The sequence below is a fragment of the Peromyscus maniculatus genome, chromosome 14 (assembly GCF_049852395.1).
Source record: "Peromyscus maniculatus bairdii isolate BWxNUB_F1_BW_parent chromosome 14, HU_Pman_BW_mat_3.1, whole genome shotgun sequence".
Classification (NCBI taxonomy): domain Eukaryota; kingdom Metazoa; phylum Chordata; class Mammalia; order Rodentia; family Cricetidae; genus Peromyscus; species Peromyscus maniculatus.
This window is the reverse complement of record NC_134865.1, coordinates 17,127,143-17,144,956: the sequence shown is the minus strand read 5'-3', so window position 1 is coordinate 17,144,956 and position 17,814 is coordinate 17,127,143. Positions and strand designations below refer to the sequence as shown.

Genomic DNA, 17,814 nt, shown 5'->3' with positions numbered 1-17,814 from the left:
GTTGTCTGTGTGCACACGACACTGTCTCAACATTGTTATTGCCCTAATAAAAACAAAGTCTTGCTTAGCATGTGCATTTTAGACATTAAGTACTAGTTCTTTTGTTTGGGGAAACTGCCCTCTGATTACAAATTAGAGGTATTTCAGATTTTAATGGAAGAGTCTTTACAAGATGTCATCATTAAATATTGGAACAATGGGGCTAAAATCTGGTAAATGCATCTATGTGTGTGTGTGTGTATTACATATGATTATTGTCAACTTTTAGAGCTCCTTTTAAATATAAGTTAAATCTCACAGAATAATTTATCTGTTCTTCTTCCTGAGTCTTCATAGTAAATTTCCAAAATGAGTCTTTTTATCACTGTGAACAGCACCTGAGAGAAGCACGTTAAAGGAGGAATAATGCACATCGGCTCACGGTTTCAGAGGTTTTAGTCTGTGATAGGCTTGCTCCTTTGTTTCTGGGCCTTTAATGAAGCAGCCAATCATCTCATGGCATGCAGGAAGCAGAAAGAGGGGCAGGACAGAACCAGGCATAGGATACCCTTCAATAGGATGTCCCCACTGACCTCCTTCTTCTAGTCAGAGCCCACATCCTAAAGTCTCTGATAGTAGAGTCCCCCGCTGTAGACCGAAACCCCAGCGTCCAACACTGTAGAGGACAGCCCATAGTCACACCATAACATTCTGCTGTATCCACAAAAGCTGAAGCCTGTGACACAATGCAAAGAAGTAGTCCAGTCCAAGCCCAGGATCAGGACTCTCAACAGTTCTGACACTCCTAGTCCAACTCCACAGCCCCCTCAAGGCAGCTCTGAGGAGTGTCCAACTTTGAAATCTGCACGGAAGCCTCCAGGATTCCCGAACCCTGCCTTCCTCATGCTGATAAGATCAGCATCACTATGGATGGTGCCAGGTTCTGCCAAGAGCTGGAGCAATAACCAAGCCATATTGAAGCTTAGAGTGACTGAGAAGCAACTTTTGGTGCTGTGGTATGTGCGTAGCACCCTGGCACCGCTTCTCTGTCAAGAGCAAGTTTCAAAACTGTTTTTAGATGTTTGTAGTCTTGGACCTGTGATGGGAGCACTCGATCTACCCTCAGGCATCCTTTCCTTTGTCTTTAATGCCAGTAAAGCTCCTTAATAACCACACCCCTTTCCCAACCCCAGCTCTTCAGCTTATGTCTATTTTAGCCAAACTATAGCTTTTGAAAAAAAAAATATGACTTGTGTTTTGCTCTGAGTTTTCACTAAGAACTTGGATAAAAGCAGCCAGAAGGATTGTGCTGTAGCCTGAGTGCTGGGCTGTATTGAAATGTTCACCACTCTGTTAATATGTCCATCATCTTTAATCTTAGCTTCTCATGGTTATAGAGCAGGTGAAAAAAAATGTAGACCAGTTCTTCACTATTAAATAGCATGAGTGAGGTGTAATCTACTTTAGCAGACTCTTTCTTTCCATATGAAATACCATGACCAGAGTCTTTACTGTCTATAATCATACCAGTATTCTGATTTCCAGAATCCTCGCCAGACTTGCCCACTAAGTTCTACTGATACCATCCTTTGGCTTCAGTAACTCACATCTCTAAATGTTGCCAAATTCCTCCCAGACATCTAGTCCAAATCTTCTGAACCACATTTCCAGGAATAGTTACAGACACCCCTCTACACACCCAACCCCCCCAAACCTCCACACCCCACCCACCGACACAGACACTTCCAAGATGCTGGTTACCTGTGTTAATTTGATCTTTCATACAACACTAACCGAGGAAAGCTCATCTTGGCTCATGATTTCAGAGTTATCAGGTCATGCCTGGCCAGTCCTGTGGTTTCTGGGCCTGTGGTGAAGCAGAGAGTCATGACAACCAGGACACATCATGACAGAGTGGCTCATCTCAGTATATTTAGGAAGTAGAGAGGGAAACAGGAAGAGGACAGGAACAATATAACCTTCAATGGCGTGTCTCCAGTGAAGCATTCCTTCCAGCTGGACTAAAGTTCCCACCACCTCCCAAAATAATGACACTGCTTGGGGACCAAGTCTTTAATGCACAAGCCTGTGGGGAACATTCATATTCGATATCTAACACGGAGAAAAATATAAACAGAAAATTTGCCTATTAGAGAAAAATCACCCAGTCATCATGGTTTCTCTTCTCCAAGACTAACTTCGACTTTCTCCAGTTTCCTTCATTTTTATGCCTCTCTCCCATTTGATCAGTTTTTGTCATTGTTTTGAGACAGGGTTTCTTTGTGTGGCCCTGCCTGTCCTGGAATTCACTAGGAATGGCCTTCCTAGACCAGGCTGGCCTCAAACTCAGAGATCCACCTGCCTCTGCCTTCCAAGTGCTGGAAGTAAAGGTTTGCGTCATCACTCTACACCCATTATTTAGTTTTTACCTGGCTTTGAAAAAGATGTTAATATTCTATTTCTATGACTATAATTAAGTTCTACCTTCTAGAAATGCCGTTAATGGCATTTAACCACGTATTTCTAAATGCTTCAAGCTAATGAAACCCACAAATAGCCTGAGTTTGTTTGTTTGTTTGTTTTCGTTTTCCTTCCTTCCTTCCTTCCTTCCTTCCTCCCTCCCTCCCTCCCTCCCTCCCTCCCTCCCTCCCTCCCTCCCTCCCTCCCTCCCTCCCTCTCTCTCTCTCTCTCTCTCTCTCTCTCTCTCTCTCTCTCTCTCTCTCCTCTTTCCTTCCTTCCTTCTCCCCCTCCCTCCTTCTTTTAGGCAAGAGTCTCACTATGTAACCCTGGCTGGCCTAGAACTCTTCATGTAGACAAGGCAATCCTTGAACTCACAGAGAACTGCCTATCTCCCATGTGTTAGGATTAAAGGTGTGTGCCACCATGCCCTGCCAAGAGTCTCATTTTTATAGTAAACACAAAGACAGTCATTTAAAAACTATTGGTTTTGGAATTATTTACACGGAAGACTGGAGGGGCTGGAGAGATGGTTGGGCAGTAGTCAGGCATCTCACAACCACCAGATAAATCCAGCTCCAGAGGACCCGAAGCCTCTGCCCTGTACATACGTGCATAGACTACATACATGCATACACAATTAAAATGCATCTCTTAAAATTTTTAAAGGAACTCTCAATAATTTTGGATTGACATTCCCATGTCGAAATGAATACATTTTCCTGAATAACAGATGGCATTGTTCAGTAACTTCCAGTTTTTTTAGTTCCCATCATTCCCTGTTTCTACGGGAAAGTGAGGTCCAGGGTGGTTTGTTATTAGGCTTGTCCTACTTTCTTTCATCCATCTTCAAATTCTTGATACTCTCCTTTTATTCATTAGGTTTAGAATTTGTAACCCTTCTTAAATTCACTTATACTAGGCAAATCGTAAAAGTAAATAAAATAAAATAAAATAAAATAAAATAAAATAAAATAAAATAAAATAAAATAAAATAAACACAGGGCCAGTGAGATGACTTCTGTGGTAAAGACACTTGCTGCCAAGCCTAATGACCTGAATTTGAGTCCCCAGGCCCCACATGGTGGAAGGAGAGAGCGGACTCCTGCAAGATGTCTGCGGACCTCCTCACACATGCTGGTGCACCACCACCCACGAGGACATATATTTTTTTATTAAAAAAATCATTAAAAACGTAATACCAGACACAAATCAGACAAACTTACTGCTGCCCTCATATATAAGTTCAGCAGAGACACAACTAATGCAACTGAGTGATTCTCTGAAAGGGAAGTTGAGTGGAAGAAAATGATGACGAAGGGCAGATGTCTTGGTAAGCACTGTCATGCCACACTTAGTAAATACCCGCTTGACGCTCAAATAGCATCTCTAAGAAATTTGAACATATTGAGTATTTAGGAAAACCCTGTTTGTAAGTAGCCATATAAGAAACTGAACCTTCTCCCAACGTTGATCCTGGTGTGTGGATACCAAGGAGTGTTTGAAAATATGTCTAGGCATGGGACCATGGCAGAGGTGCCCATTGCTGGCTGATCTTCAACCCATCTTAGGAACTAGATTTTTTTTTTTTTTTTTTTGGTAACACTCCTGTCTTTCAGAAGAATAAGGACTATGTGATCTTTTGCAGGCTCATATATCAAAAGGAGACCTTGAGTGGAAAGCTTTTCACGCCTGTTATTTCATTCCAAACAAATCCAAGGAGAATACAGAGTGGAGAAAGCATAGGGATATGACAAAAGGTTCCTGTAAAGTGCCCATGAAAGACAACTGGGTCCAAATCAGTCAAGGATGCGTGGCACGGCCTTGCCAGGAGATTCCTGCTCAAACACACTGTGTACATTTTATGTATTTCAACTAATTATTTGGTGTCTAGCAAATTCAGATACTACAGTTGTTAGAGCATTAAACGCTGAACCTGTGACCTTTCAGATGCAGGGATCTACTTTCCCTCTGAGCACCAGTCCCAACCATAGTTTTTTATGGAGGCGTTATGATGGGGCCCGTGTTAGGTGTAGCTTTCCTTTCTGTGACAAAAGACCCCGGGAGAAACAACTCAAGGGAGGAAGCGTCTATTCGGACTTCCAGTGTGATTGTTTGGGGGGCTACCTTCCATCATGAGTGTGGGAACAGGCATGGCCCCAAGGACAGAAGTTGGCTGACTCGGTCACATTACATTCCCGGTCAAAAAGCAGAGAGTAAGCAGGAAGCCATGTCCTTCCCTCCTGGGGAACCTGGAAGTCAGCCCTTAGTGACTTACCTCCTGCAAGGCTGTGCCTCTGAAAGTCCCCACATACATCAATACCAGCTGGAGACCAAGAGTTCAAACATTTAAGTCTAGGGAGTGGAGGGGTTTACCTTCCAAGCACAGCAGCACACACCTAGACAATTCGCATCTTCCATTGCTCCATCCAGTCACGCAGGCTCTTGATAACGTCTGACAACCTACTATGTGCTCTCCTACAATTGAGAGCTCTATCATAGTGTGGATATGTGCTGCTATTAAAGTTACGGTAATTGCTCATTCAAAGTAAAACTTTATTTCTGGCACTCCATTGACAAGAAAATAGAATATTTCTATTTTATATATGCTTGTACCACAGTAGACTCTTCTGGTTTCCCAGAAGCAACTTGCAGGTCCATAAAATCAGAAAACATGCTTAATTATTGTATCCTTATTTTATACACTTATGCATTATAATCGATGTTTGTCACCATGTTACAGAACCACATTTGGCTCTAAATCGTTTTTTTTATTAGTCAGATTTTCATGAAATGACCAGTCATGTTTTGAAAATTTTCAAAGAATGGGAATTCTGTGAAGGATGTGGTTCCAAATGGAATGCTTAGGAGCAAGTGGGCATTTCCTATATCTTTATAAAGTAAGTTCTTTATAAAGTACCCCTGTCTCTTCACATCAAATCTCATGTGTTGCCTTCGTGGGTGAAAACATCTAGGTTGCAGATATATACCATGTGATGCCATGAAGCCGCCTTGCCTGTAGGACCCCTAACCTGTTGAAGTGAGGAGTCAATTAAACAGTAAGCTGTCCTGACGTGGTGCTTTGATTGGTGGTGTCCTGCTCAGCCATACCTTGACTGAGTCAGGGTCTAAGCATGGATTCTATCAAGTCTGCACTGTCCAGTATTCTGTGATTAATTGTGGTGCTGCATACGGGGTATGATTTATGACTGTGACTCTGTTGTCTGGGGCAGTGACACATGGAAAATGCCACTCACTGAATGGAAGTACATTCTATCTATAGCCAGGAGCTTGCAGATTCTGGTCTGGGCAAAGCTTTGCTTTGGATTTTTAAAACCACATTAATTTGTATGGTGTATGTGCTCACATGCCGGGGAGCATGTGTAGAGGTCAGAGGACAACTTTTAGGAGTGATTTCTCTCCTTTTACCATGTGGGTAAGGGGGATCAAACTCAGGTTGCCAGGCCTGGCATCGAGTACCTTTACCCCTGAACCATCTCACCCGCTATCCTTCTCTGGAATTTTGAAGAACCACCAAACAGCATAGGAACCCAGGCTATGTAGTGAATGATTCACGTGTCTGATTGAGACTCTTTTGTTTAACTTTAAAAGGAACAAAGACCACTTCCAGTCTTTGTCTAGTTCCTTCTCTTTTAGAGATTGACCATGCCAATCATTTCTCAAAACAAGTTTTAGGCTCCAAGGCTGCAAACAGTGGCGGGGTGGCATTGGATGGCACTGCCCGATAAACCTCTTAGGAAGCCAGGGGTTCCTTTATGCATCCAGGCTTGCCCCATTCTCATCTTTGGCTTTAATAAAATATGCTTTTTATTTTTTTCGAAAACAATTCTGTCAAAATATACAAGTTTGACTAAGGGCCAGTGAGAAGGCTCAGCAGATAAAGGGACCTGTTGACAACCTGGCAACCTGAATTCAGTATTGGGGACCCACGTGGTAGAGGAGGAAGCCAGCTGCATAAGTTGTCCCCAACCAATGCATGCACCACATGGCATATGTGTGTGCACACACCCACACAAAATTAATAATTGTACAAAAGACGTTTATTGCACAAATTTCAACAAGTATTTTGCTGCTATCTTACCATGTAAGAGCAAGCAGCCTTAACATTTTGGATAGTGGAGTTTATCCAGATCTGGATATATATTTTCTCCCTGTGTATGCATATGTAGATATACATAGCTACAGTTTTATGATTGCCTATATATACTCTTGCTATTTAGAAGCTACCTTTATCCACTAACATATTGTAAATAAATTTCCCAAGCCATTGAGGACTTTTTCAACATCAGTGTTTGATGTCTCTAGAATAATCTATGATCTAATTCTAAAGTTTATTTTCAAAGATACAGTGAATATTCTTTTAGAAATACGTTTGTTCAAACCATTGGTTATCTTTTTCTTAACAGTTTTTATGAAGTGGGCTTCAAACTGGACCGACTTTTAAACCTTTGAATATGTATTTGATAAAGTATTCCCTGAAAATTAGTTTGTAATCCTGGCAACCATACACTGCTTTTAGAATCCAGATGGAGAAGGAAGTAAATATGAGTCTTAAGTTTTTGTTTTTTGTTTTTTCAAGACAGGGTTTCTCTGTTTAGTTTTGGTGCCTGTCCTGAATCTCGCTCTGTAGCCCAGGCTGGCCTCAAACTCACAGAGATCCACCTGGCTTTGCCTCCCGAGTGCTGGGATTAAAGGCGTGCACCACTGCTGCCTTTGACTCAACTGGTAAAGTAACTTGCCATGAAAGCACAGGGACCCAAGTTTGGATCCCCAATGTCCACATAAATGTGGTCACTAGGCCTTATGGCTATACCCCCAGTGCTGGGGAAGCAGAAACAGAATTTCTCTGGGGTTTGCTGGCCAGCCAGCCTATCCAAATCGATGAACGCTAATTCTAGTGAGAGACGCTGTCCCAAAAACTAAGGTGGAAAGTGACTGGGGATGATGCCCAGTGTTGGTCACTGGCCTCTGCATGTAAGTGCCCGCATATGCACACATCTCTGTGCAACCATCCACACATACAGCCAGCCCTCCTCCCCAAACCCAAGGTAAGTGAGAACAGCGGATGCAGTCCTACAGGCTGCTGGACTTCATAGCTGAGGGTAGTGCTTCAGGAAAGGGTGGCCCTTTTAATCAGCAGTGTCCCTTTCCCAAAGGAAGGCAGAGAGTTGCACTATGCAGATGTGTTTCCTGATGTTAGTGAAGCATGGCCTGTCTGTGTGCTGGTCATGTGATCATCACTTTCCTTTTCGCACGTAAATATCTCCGGACTTGTCAAAGCATGTTTCCTGCTTTGCAAATGTGTCACATCAAGCTTGAAAGTTTTCAAAAGCTCTTTCACTTAGTTGTGCTTCCAAAAGTGTTTGAAATCACACTTGACGAAAATCGAAGGAAAAAGTGAATTTTTTTCCCCTTTATAAAAAAAGGTCGTTTTGAATTTGAATTCCAAAGCAATGGAGATTTTTGTGATTTGAAGCCATTAATAACATAACCAGAAGCCTGAAAAAAATGGGGATTTTGTTGGATATTTCATCAAAGAATTCAAGTTTTCATAACAATTTCACGGAATTTATGCAGGTGATGATATATTAAATCCAGCTTTACCAGTGCCGTGTCCACTCAATAGAGAAAATGGACCAGGACATCTTTATCCCTGCAAAGGCACAGTGGTGTTCTGGTGATCATGGCAGGCTGTGTTCCTTGCCAAGGGTCACTGTGTACAAGCCACGTCACCTTTTCCACTTTGAATCCGGATGTAGGCATCAGCTATCCTGGTTCATCTAGAATTTTCCTACACAGGAATTCCACCATCCAGGGAATGGCCTACCTGAGCCCAAAATACTACCTGGTTTTAGGGATGGGTATGTGTAGCTAGAGTTTTCCTGCCTTGTCCACAGTCAGGACAAATCTCTGTCACCCGCCAGTCCCACAGCCGCTCAGACACAACCAAGTAAACACAGTGACTTATATTGCTTACAAACTGTATGGCCGTGGCAGGCTTCTTGGTAACTGTTCTTATAGCTTAAATTAATCCATTTCCATAAATCTATACCTTGCCACGTGGCTGGTGGCTTACCAGCGTCTTCACATGCTGCTGGTCATGGCAGCTGGCAGTGTCTCTCCGCTTCAGCCTTTTGCTTCCCAGAATTCTCCTCTCTCTCTCCTTGTCTGACCTACTTCCTGCCTGGCCACTGGCCAATCAGTGTTTTATTTATGGACCAATCAGAGCAATTTGACATACAGACCATCCCACCGCAGGTATGAGAAGTTAGAGGAGAGCCCAGACTCCTACCCCATCTCACCTGCAACAAAACTCCCGTGACTGAAAGCAGCTCTGATTCAGTGTTGGGTGGATCCCTGTGGTTTATCTCCAACTCTTAGTCACCCACACCGGCTCATGTCTCCCTGTTGATCCCTGTAACCATGAAGACATTTTTCATGCACTTTTTCTTCTTTTTTTTAATTATTCAGTTTTTTAAAATTTATTTTACATACCAGCCAGTTTCCCCTTGCTCTTCTCCTCCCATTCCCTTCCCCCACCTCCTTTCTACCCCCCCCCTCCTACCATCCTTCCACTCCTCAGAAAGAGTAAGGTCTCCCATGGGAGTCAACAAGGCATGGCATACCAAGTTGGGCAGGACTAAGCTCCTTCCCCACAGCATCGAGGCTGAGCGAGGCATCCCGCCATTCAAAAAAGCCAGCTTGTGAGCCAGGGACTGATCCTGGTCCCACTGCTAGGGGCCCCACAAACAGACCAAGCTACACAACTGTTACCTACATGCAGAGGGCCTAGGTCAGTCCCATGCAGGCTTCCTGGCTCTGAGTCTAGAGTCCGTGAGCTCCCATGAGCTCAGCTCAAAAGACTTTGAAACTGGGTAGAATATAGTAACTATTCAAAGCTGTTAGCATTTGTTACTACATTGAGTTCCATGCTGTTCTCTGATAGTAATGAGTACTTTTAAGAAGCAGAAATAACATGTGTCATGTCCTGCTATTAGCATTATTGGAGCACTAGAAATTCCAGCACCCACCGTTTGCAGGGTCAGAAAGAGCTATTTGGCCAAAGGGTGCCCACCTTTCAGCAGAGATCCTCCGCCCCTTTCAAATGTTTAGCTGCAGCATCTTCTCAATGTGTGCTCACGCCTCCTGTTACAGTTAATGGAAGTTACACATGTGTGCTCACCAGGAGGAGAAAGCCTTTATCCCATGTCGGGCAAAGACCCGTGATCCTGAATCTCTTTCTAAACTTCAGACCGGAGGAGAGCAGTGCAGGGAATTGCTGCCTTCTCACTGTGTGAGCTCCTTCAATTTCCTTTTAATTGGAGCCTGCAATCCAGATCCTCCTCGTAACTTCAGTGGGTGAACAATATCAATTAAGATCTGGGTGCTTTCTAGGAAGTGCCCAGTTCAAAGAATACTTTTCCTTTATTTATTTAAAAAAAAAAAAAAACCTCAGTGTGGCTATTCACACAGCATATGAGTGGCCTAATGAGTTCATATTTGCTTCTGAGGTTTTGAATTTGCAAGCCACACTGCTGAGAAAGTGTGTGAAGTGTTTCTCAACCGCTACCAACTGCTACTGTGAGCTGGCAGATTTAATGTACAGGACAGATAAATACTTGAATGGTCAAAATCCTAGAACAGTGCACGCAGCCTTCAAATTTAGTATCTTCCCCTTGTTCAGGACATTCGTTTCTCCCAAGAATTCTTTTTTAATGTGGGACTTCAATTTCTGTTTAAGAACTGGTAAACTCCAGCAGTTTGACAGCCATTCACACTTAATTCTGTGCATTAAACCAGCAGCATTCTTTTCCACAAACATCCATTGTTAGGACAATGCTCTCAGACAGAATTTATGAGAAATGGAATTATGTTACCAAGGAGATAGCATTTACTATAATGAAGAGTAGATCCTAGAAAATGGCCCCTTTTACAGCAGTGCAGAGCAGAGCCACAAAAGCAATTGATTGGTCTTGGCATTTAGTCTTATATCAGCTGTGTCATCCATAGCTTCAGGAGTGAGAACACTAATCTAAAGTGACATTTCTGTTCTGGCGGGCTTTTCTGCCCTGATGAAAGCAATTACTTCATCCCTAAATGATAATTTGCGGGAGTTTCAACCGCTTTAATTGATAATTTTTTTGTTGTTGTTCTGAGTTCAATTGTGAAGTGATTAGCTGATTTGGTAAATAGAAATTTAAGGTGTGAAATATACAAGCTGCCCCAAGGTAGAGTGCTGTTTATTGGGTGGGGAGAAATTACTTGATAAAGCTGCAGTTTTTTTCCCCCCATTATTATGGAACTGCTAGTTGTGTATGTTGAAGTTGTAGGAGAAAAAAAAAATGAAGAACCAAACACTTTAACTCATGAGATTTGGGGCATACAAGGAAGCACCCAATGAATAGCTTGGTCTCGCTGTGGTTCATTCAAGGGTTATTTGAACCAAGGTGAACACTAGTTGCAAAGGGCTGAGCAGAGTGCTCAGCTTTCTTTATTACTGTTCTAATGACTCATTCTGAAATAAAACCCTCTTATTTAAAGTGTTAAGAGTGAAAATGCTCATTGGCTAAAACCAATTAATTTAATTATTAAGTTCAAACATACACAAGACATTTTCTGAAGAGGGGGGAAGGCATTCAGATGAATGCCTTTAATTACTCTTTTGATCTACTTTACCACAAGTCAAAAGGGTCATGATTATTCCATCAGAATATATCTTAGCTTTAAAACCATAAGTATGCCTCTTGGTTTTGATACTTTATCAAATGTTAGCAGCCATAGATTCTTTTGACACTGTTTAAAAGCAATCAGTTTCGTATTTTCTTACATGTGGAAAAATAATGGTCATTTCACATGTTAAATGAGAAAAATAAAGCAAGAATGAAGGTCAAACTGATTTAGCACATCAAACAGTCTTTGTCAGCCGAGCTTAATATATCCTGAGTTTGTGGAACAAATGAAATTTTGTTGCTGTTACACTTTGCTTCCAAACAACCATTACAACTGGTTTTATATATTGTGTGCGCATCAGACCATCAAACAGTGCATCTTTACTGACGTGTTGCTGTGGCAATGATCTACAGTGGCAATCTGCCATTTATATAAGGGCAAAATGTGCATCTATATTTAGTTGTGAAATTGGCCTATTATACTCCTGATGTTTACAGAGGCTAACATAAATTAATGATGACAGCTATGAGCAGTGCACTAGTTAAGCAGCCGAGTTCTTACCTTGAACTTGAGGTTCCAGTTTTAACATCTAGTATATGCTACCCAGCTTGCTTCATGTGCTAGATAAAGATTTCTGAAGTGATTACCTTCTTTTGAAGAATTTTAAAATAATCCAGTTTGTGAGCTTTGTTGTTCATATTCCTGCTAAGTCAAGATTGTTTGTCCACTTCTCAATTATACTATCTTGCATTTACATTTATTCTAAAAATACACTGGAAAGAGTTTTTATTCTGTGGCAAGCTGATTTGATTGAATTTTTATACTGTCAGTGTGGGGAGGGCTGTTTTACTAACAGCATGCTTATGGAATCCTTGTCTATTTTTCCCTGAGAAGTCTCCTCATTCAGCTCATGTCAGGGCAAGTGTAGGTACTGGAGTAACTGTAGATTTCACCATTAACTCTGACCAGAGATCTGACAGGTGTGCCGGTGTTCAAAGGTTCATGAGTTAAAATGCTGAAGCCTTTGATGAATTTTTGATGGCTGCATTTTTAATACAGGTCTGTCTTCTTCCTTTGAGGCTGCATGCCAGATTAATTGATAAATAGTAGGAGTCTGTAGTGCTGGGTTCTCCTAAGCAAAACAAGTAGGAAAATCCATAAAATCTTGCCGGTCTGGCTCCTTAGAAGTGCCTTCTAAAGGCAAAATTTAAAGCTGTTTCCACCCCACCTGTCCTCCCTTACAGCGGAAGAACCAAACCCTGCCATGTTCTTTTAGAAAGACTGGATGTTACATTGGAAAACTTTCCAGAAGGTGTTCAGACTGAGGCTTAGTGGTAAGGTTTTCATGTAGAGGGGTATCGTTGTATCGGCAAGGTCAGGAGCAAAGGAGATCAGCACATCTATATTATAAACCCGTTTGTAGAAGCATGACTCTGAAGAGATCACTGCCGAGGAATGTTTCCCTATTGATCTCCTAGGACTGTGAGGTTGACTTTTGTTGCTGTCATTGGCCGCTGTGGACACACCATTGTATTAGTAGGGTCATAATTTTAACCATTTTAATGACTTTGAAGCCAAAAGGAATCAATTTTGCAAGGCTAATGTTGATCAGCCTCCAAAGATGCTGTTTCTTTTGAATTTAATGAATAATCAATTCAAAGTTTTATCTTTCCCTGTAATGAGACGAGCAATCCAATGAGCAGTTGATACTCAAAACCAGTTCCATGGGTCATTATCAATTTTATAACATTGGCATTTGGATACCAACAGTACCATTTTTAAATTGTGTTTTGGTTCTTCTGTTTCCCCAGTTTCTGTATTAAATACATTCTCTCCTTTGGCATGACCCTCAGTGAAGATTCTGAGGGCCAGGATCTGTCAAAATACCACACTTCTGAGTTGCATGAGCTCTCCATGGTCCTGGATTTGACTATGAGAGAACACTCAGATTGTGAGTTTTGGAAGGTATTTTGAAAGACAATCTTCCTTCTAAGAGAACCTATGTGCACTTTGGGATTTAAAATTACCATTGCCATTTAAGATTTTTCATACATATTTTTGATCTTCCTGAGTAATCTGTTCTCTTCATAGTTGTTTGCATGTTCATTTTTTTTAAATAAATGAACAAAATTACTTCTCCTGCAGCTGAATACCATGTTTTAGTGCACGGAAAATGGCTACTCATTATCCTATTCAGAAACTTTTTACAAACATTCAAGCTTACATTATTAATTATACATGTGTACATGCTTATTTGAATACCTCATTAGTTATACCTGTGGCATGTTATGGGTTGTTCCTAAGAATAATAAATATTATACAGAAAAGAAAACTCAGTATCAGCAATAAAAGGGTATTATTTTATGCTTTTTAGTGAAAAGAGTGTCTACATTATAAATGAGCATTGTGGACATTCAAAGAATCAAACTATCCATGTGAAATAAGATTAGTCTGTTATCACATGTGTTCAATATAGTAACTATAAACATTTCATCAATATTTTACTTTATTTCTAACAAATACTTCATAGTAGTATCACCCCATTTCATAGATAAGAAAACCTAAGTCATTAGAAGTGAACATTGCATAGTTAATAAGTAATTGAACAAGGGTTATCATGAAATATTCTGGCTTAGCATTCCATGTTCTAGCAGGAACTGTAGATTTGTAGCTTTAGTATTGCCCTTTCAGTTGGGATGATTGGACCCATTTGAAAATCTGAAAATCGCATATCTCTTCAAAATTTGACATATAAACACAAATTTGCGTATGATGTTTGGTGGAAAGATATATGTATATGTGTGTTAAGGTTGTTTTTTTGTTTTGTTTTGTTTTTTACTTATTGGTTGGTCTTGTTATTTGTTGGTGATGATAATCTTTGCTGCAGATGATGGGACAGTCACCAAAGAACATTGATATTGTCACAAACTTTGCTGAGGATTAATGGGCACTTGTTTCTTCTACCAAGAATCAAATTGAGCACAGTAGAAAACTGGGAGGTTTATATCCAGGAAGCAAATAATTGTGGATCTGAAGTTTTGTCATTTTTTATGGCATGCATATATGTACACACACACACACACACACACACACACACACACACACACACACACACACACCTAATCCATGCTGCTTTTGTATTTGAGAAATGCAGTCAAACTGTTTTGTCTAGAACAAAATATACAGAAACAAAGTTTATTTTAGGTTTTAACATGGTCCTTAATTCAATTTGAGAACTGATTATAGCTAGGCTCTACTTCATAAAACCAAGCAAAAGATTAATCCGCAAGCTGTGTTATTGTCTTAAGATCTTTAGTTTCATCTATTATACCCGAGTCTCAACAGCCTTTATAATCCTTTGACTGTATTTTATTGCTGTTGCCCTCAAAACCAATTACTACTTATTATAGACACAGTGCTGTCATTCTGAAAGTCTTCTGAACTATGGTGTCTGCATAATGATGTGATGTGGGAGTCACGGAAACCCTTTATTATTAAGATAATGGCCAAGAACATGACTTCAGTAGGGGGATATATTGTGTGTTAGAGTTGGGGAAGCAGAGGTGACAAAGTGGCGAAGAGAACAGGGAGGTAGGGTAGGTACCTCTCTGTGTGTGTGTGTGTGTGTGTGTGTGAGAGAGAGAGAGAGAGAGAGAGAGAGAGAGAGAGAGAGAGAGAGAGAGAGAGAGAGAGAGAGAGTGAGAGAGTATGTGTTTTTATTGCTCAGTGCTAGTGTGGAAAAGTGAAATGCAATATATTTAGGCAAAGGGTTCAGAGCTGCCAGTGTCTGTCTACTCCCCTTCCTGACAGGGAAAAGGGTTCTTTCCCTGTCAACCCTTTGGAAGCCACTAGTTGGTGTCTATGATCTTGTAGATCTCCTGATGATATTTTTTACTTTTTTAATTAAACCATGTTTTAATGTTTTACTTATTTTTATTTTAGCATAAACAAAATATTAAAGCTGTATGTATTTATAGGTACCATGTCTAATAGTCAACACAGGTAGGCATTGTATAACATTTAGGGTTTGAGTTTTTTTGTTTGTTTGGTTTTTTGGCTTTTTTGTTTTGTTTTGTTTTTTCGAGACAGGGTTTCTCTGTGTAGCTTTGCGCCTTTCCTAGAACTCACTTTGTAGACCAGGCTGGCCTTGAACTCACAGAGATCCTCCTGGGTCTGTCTCATCAGATTAAGCATTCATCTCTTTAAAACTTCATCATGTCTTTGTGGTGGAACCTTTCAAAATCATTTCTTCCAGTTTGTTTTTATTGTACAGTATTCTGTTGTGTATACTTACTACACTGTGTGCGTGCGCCCCTGACACTGTGTTCCTCGTTTCTAGCCAACCCTTACTTAGTGCCCATCCATCAACCTTTCCCTATTCATTTCCCCCTCTTCTAGCATCTCCAGCCCTCATGAGGATTAATTTTTCCCCTTGGTTTATTGACAAGCCTATTCATTAATATCAATTTCAGAATAATTGCTTAATCATCCACTTTGCTTTAGTTACATGGAAAATTTTCTAGTGTAAATATTAGGAATATTAATTAGATAATGAATGAATTCATTTATGATCATTTGGGTGACAAGGAAAATTACACATAACATCTATGTAAAACTACCTTCAAAATTGGCCTCCCCAGTTATTGCCCAATTGTAAAATGAGTCACTGATCCAAAATTGATCATAACATGTATTATTATTGGCATGCACAGTTAAACAAAAAAGACTTTAATTAGTTAATATATTAAAATTTTGAAATTTTCTTAACAAAAACTTAGTGTTTTTTTTTTTTTAAGTCTAGAACTGACAGTACTGGAAGTCTGGCATTACCAGTGGCCAGCTGAAAGCATGCATTATCTCGTAGCTAGGGCTGTTGGCTTCCACTTCCCCTGGTTCTCGTCTGTCCTCGTCACTCACTGAAAGTCCCTTCCTTAACCTTAAAGGGCCTAAAGACCTCTGCTCTGGCACTCTGCCACGGGCCCTTCCTGCACCAAGAAAATGTCAGCTCAACCCACCTTCTGGAGTAGTATTTAGTTATAAGTACACAAGGAAGCAAAGCACTGAGCTTCACCCACTGCACTGCCCCCTGCTCGCACACGGTGAAGGATTTCACACAAGGTGAAGTCCTTGATGTTTTTGGCATCGCCCATTTAGCTCTTGTCAGATGAATTAGCTGCACTGTGTAAAAGGAGGCCTAAGGCCCTCTGGTCTAAGATCTTAGCCTGGATCCTGGTTATATTTACACTGTGTCAGACGGTAAGACGTCTGTCCTTACATAGTTTTCAGTAAGCCAATATTGAACATTTATAGATTCTAATAGATGATCGAGATGTTGGGAAGAGTATATGGCATCCCATGTTTCTGTCTAAAGTTACCACTTGAATCATTTATCAGAACAAATTTTTGTTACTTAAATGGCTTAAAATGATATTATTTGTATAATATATATTCATTGTTATATATGCTATATTATATATATTAACCAACTGAGCCTATGTGATGGTTGGGATATTAACCCAGCAAGTATCATGGCATTTTTTAAACTATACAGATTTTCTGTAAGATCTTTTAGGTGTATGAAGAGCACGAGTTTTTACAATATAAGCAATCCATGGCTGCTATAATGTGGATTAGCAGATTATTCTCCACTTTGTATTTATAGAGAGTGGAGCCATAGTGCTGAAACCATTCTAACTTTTCCTCTGGACTTTCTTTGTTCTTTGTTGCTCTTTTTATTTAATGGGAATCCATGATAGGGATTTAAACATTGAAAATGTCTCTGTTCAGGAATGCAGATAGTCACCAGTTATTTTGTGAGTTCCTTGGGGCTGTAAATATATCCCAGTTAGTCATCACTGGGGTCTGAGTTTGAATACATTGCTCATCGTATGCAAAGCAGTGAGAGTGACTCAGAGGAGACGACTCTCCCATCAGACTCTCCGTGAGCTGCAGTTGTGCCAAACCCTGCCCTCAGCAATGTGAGCACACTTCAAACAGAAATGCACATGAATAGTTAAAGGAAAATTCTGGATCCAACCTGTTGCCTCTTCTGTGAAGCAATATGTCTATAATGTCTATAAATTTTAATAACCCAGACAGAGCTTATCTTTCAACATAAAACTCATGCTATCATGAAGTTTGGCTTTGGGGGGCAATATATTCTCTAGTATCTCAGAGACTATCCCTGTGCTAATGCAGGCCAATTTATACAAAATTATAGTATTCTCTTATCAAGTGAACATCAACACATTTTGAAATCCACATTTTCAGTGTGATGCTTTCTTCATGTGACTGAAAGTGTGAAGATCCTTGCCGAGGACTGGGAACATTGGAGCGTCATCTTGGTTGATTCTGTCCAAGTGACTTTTGTCCCTCTTTACCTTTGCTCTACAAGATGATGATTGAAACAAAAATTCCAAAATGTTTCCTTTAGTGGTTAAAGATTCTCCTGGCAGCAAAAGGTGAATGAGACAAATCTTCAACTTGAGAAGTGGTGTAGGAACACGTGTCACACAGGCTGAGTCTTAATTGCTTATGGTTGTAACATCATGCCTGACTTGTAAGCCTTCTGTCTTAGAAACTAGAGCTGTATCCCAGTGCCTGGACAGCTGGGAGAGGGAAATGTTGTCGCAAGCAAAACACAATTTTATAAGTCATAACTGGGTTTGTGAGAAGAGGCCACCATCA

At 40.6% G+C, this 17,814-nt stretch overlaps 1 protein-coding gene across 11 annotated transcripts in view; it reads left to right on the top strand.

The window, feature by feature from the left end:
• Npas3 (neuronal PAS domain protein 3) overlaps positions 1-17,814 on the top strand; it is an 846,664-nt gene that overhangs the window by 243,704 nt on the left and 585,146 nt on the right. The gene's annotated exons all lie outside the window — the stretch shown is intronic.